Source organism: Tamandua tetradactyla, chromosome 1 (genome assembly GCF_023851605.1).
Source record: "Tamandua tetradactyla isolate mTamTet1 chromosome 1, mTamTet1.pri, whole genome shotgun sequence".
Classification (NCBI taxonomy): Eukaryota; Metazoa; Chordata; class Mammalia; order Pilosa; family Myrmecophagidae; genus Tamandua; species Tamandua tetradactyla.
In genome coordinates this window covers 163801072-163804600 of record NC_135327.1, presented here as the reverse complement: position 1 = coordinate 163804600, position 3529 = coordinate 163801072, and the positions used below count along the sequence as shown (strand labels likewise).

Sequence of the window (3529 nt, the reverse complement as noted above, 5' to 3'; positions counted from 1 at the left end):
AAGTAAAATGATTTTTTAAATTGATCACATTGATGAAACATTTCAAATAATTCAGATTATGGGAATGCTGTTAATATGACCAGGAGAGTGGATTATTGCTCGGTGTGTAACAGCTACTACTACTCATTCTTTCATCCAGCAATTTTGGAATGGTTACTCTGTCTAGAAATTGTGCAGAGGGTAAGTGATGCAAACGTGAAAAAGAAAAGTCCTGTCTCAAGGCAAATGGCATCTGATACAGTTTTTCTGAAGGTATAAATTTCATAAACTTAAAGTAGACCGTGCTGTACGGTGTTAAACAATATGAAGTAGATATTGAAAACATTTTCATTCTAAATTTTGTCATTATCTCAATTTGTGCCAAACTATTGTATACTTCTGTAGGTATCTATAAAAAGAAAAATTACACAGTGAAAACTTCTCTTCAATTCTCATTTCTATGCCTCATATTATTCCTAGAGGTCATCATTATCTTGAATTAGATGTGTATCCTGTCGGTCCATGATTTATTACTTTCATTTAACATGAATAAAATACTGCTTTATGCTTGTCCACTTTTTGTAAAGTGTATCATTTTTACACATTTATTCAACTTATGTATTTACCTTACCAATATATATTCAATGTACATCTTGATGATATACATATTTCATCTCTTTTTAATGAATGTAGAGAATGTCTTTGTAGGAATATGTTGCCTCGTATTTGCCATTCCCCCATTGATAAACACTGAGGTCATTTCCAATGTTTCCTTATTGAAAATGATACTGCATTGGAAAGGTTTATTCGTGACATTTGGTGCACCTGGACAAAAGTTTCTGTAGTGCTTTGTGCACATCTTCCTCTTTACTACCTGTTATCAAATGGTCCACAAAAGTGATTCCAATTTCCATTTCCCAAAAATCATTGATAATTCCCATATACCCACATTATTTGCAGCAGTTGTTATTTTTTCACTTTCTTATAATTTCAGACAATCTAATGGGTGAATAATAGTATTTCAAGTACAAGGTTATATATCCCTGATGAGTAAGGAGGAGGGTTATTTTTCATCCCTTCTTCTATGAATTACCTGTTTATATGTTGTTTATTTATTTCCTATTGCCTCGTTGGTCCTACGCTTTTTGAAAAAAAAAACTTTTTACAGAACAGATTTAGATGAGAAGAAAATTACAAAGACAGTACAGAGATTTCCCATAAACCACATACCAAGCTTCCCTTATTATTAACATCTTAAATTAATATGGTAAGTTTGTAACAGTTAATGAGTCAATATTGATACATTATTAACCAACCATCATTCTTTGGTTAGATTTCCTTAGTTTTTACCTAATACCTTTTTTCTGTTCCAGAATCCTACTTGAATTACCTCATTATATTCAGTTGCCGTGTCTTCTTATTCTCCCCTTGGCTGTGACAGTTTCTCAGAGTTTCCTTATTTTGGATGATCTTGGTGGCTTTGAGTATTGTTGGGCATTTTGTAAATCGGTCCTCTATTGGGATTTGTCTGACATTTTTCTCATTATTACTCTGATGGTGTTTTGAGAGGAAGACCAAAGAGGTAAAGGGCTATTTAGGTTCACAGTGTTGTACTATAATGACCACCAACCATTACCAAATTTACGGTCAACCCAAATATGAACTCTGTATAAACTAAGCATTAACTCCTTATTCCCTACCTCACCCCAGTCCCTGATAATCTGCATTGTAGTCTCTGACTATATGAATTTACTTACTCTAATTAGTTAATATCAGTGATACATGGTATCTGAAAAGTGTGAAACACGTCACAATTTCCATGTCATCCTTGCATAGGAGCCATGCTAATATTCTCTGTATCCTTCCAATTTTAGTATCTTTGCAGCCAAAGCACTGAAGAACATCTTTTAATGTTTCCTACAGAGATGGTCTACTAGCAAATAATTCCCTCAGTTTTTGTTTTGCTGAAAAAGAATTTATTTCTCCTTCACTTTTTTTCTTGAAGTGACAGTGCTTGCAATGTACTAGCAAGAATTTTTTTAAAGTATTTTTATTGCAAAATCTTAACATTCCATATATCGTGTACAACCAATGACTCACAATATCATCAAAAAATTGTATATTCAGCACTGTGATCATTTTTTAGAACATTTGTATCACTCCAGAAAAAAGAAAGAAAAAAGAAAAAAGAAAAAATTACATACCATACCCTTTACCCCTCCTTCTCATCGACCACTAGTATTTCTACCTACCCAGTTTGTTTTAACTTTTGTCCCCCCTATTATTTGTTTATTTTTATCCCTATTTTAAACTCATCTGTCCATAACCTAGATAAAAGGAGCATCAGACACTAGGTTTTCACATCTCCTTCACTTTGGAAGAATAATTTCATTGAGTATAATATTGTAGATTGGTGAATTTTTTCTTTCAATGCTTAAATATTTCACCTCATTCTCTTTTTTTTTGCGTGATTCCTGACAAGAAATCTGCTGTATCCTTATCTTTGTTCTCTGTAGAAAAGATGTTTTTTGTTTTGTTTTGTTTGTTTCTCTCCTTTCATCCTATTGTGGCTTCTTTCAAGATTTTCATTGTCTTTGGTTTTACTTAATATAATTTTTTTCAGTTATGCTTCTAGAATAACATATATTGGGGCAAGTCTCTCTCCGTATTCCTTTTTTTCAGAACTGACTTAGCTATTTGGGGTTCTTCACTCTTCCCTATGAATTTAAGGATAAATTTGTGCAGTTCTCTACTGGGATTTTGACTAGGATTTCACTGAATTTATGAATTATTTTGGAGATAATTTTAGATCATGTATCTAATGTTGAATATTGTTTTCCATTTCTTCTGCTGAAACTATCATCACAATAAGTTCACAGTGTACTTCCCAAATTATGCCATGTATCAGCGTTATCAAATTTTATGACTTTGTATAGCATGCATTGCATCTTTCTGACCAGTGGTAATTTCTTCATTATCCTTCACCCAACTACTAAGCTAATGTTATATATTTTTTGGTTTTAATTTTAGTATCACTCTGTGGTACAGATATCTGTACTAGTCTGAATAAAAAGACTATGCTGCAGAAACAAATGCTGAGGTTTCAATGAATTAAAACACTAACATGTGTCTCTTACTCACTTAGCATAGTAGAAGTCAGGAGGCCCTTTTCTATCTTGGACCTGTGTCTTCTGAAACAGGCCTTTAAATGTTATGTTAATTACTTTCTCGTGTAGTATATATTTAGATCCCATATGAGTATTTGGTGTTTGCCTAGTGTTTTGATTTTCTAAAGGGACTTAATTTTTCCAACCATCGCCCCACGTGAATGGCAAGATTGATTCTTTCCTTCTTCTCTGAGCTGGGAAAATAGTTTTCTTAGTTTTTTTTTCACTGACAATGAAGCTTTTTCAATCTCCAAATATTCTGAAAAGTTATAAACCCTACCAAATTTAGGCCTCAGGCTACCTCTCTTATCCTGATGAAAAGCTCAGTCTTCCACCCTTGCATTAGACCTGAAACTCCTATGGGTTCCTGAAACGTCAGCTCT

General features: G+C 33.1%; 1 non-coding gene across 1 annotated transcript; it reads right to left on the bottom strand.

Annotated features, from left to right (window-relative positions):
• Positions 1–1771: 1771 nt before the first annotated feature.
• On the bottom strand, positions 1772–1873 carry LOC143653490 (U6 spliceosomal RNA). The gene has a single exon (XR_013161324.1). It is a non-coding gene; the product is annotated as a U6 spliceosomal RNA (small nuclear RNA).
• Positions 1874–3529: the final 1656 nt, after the last annotated feature.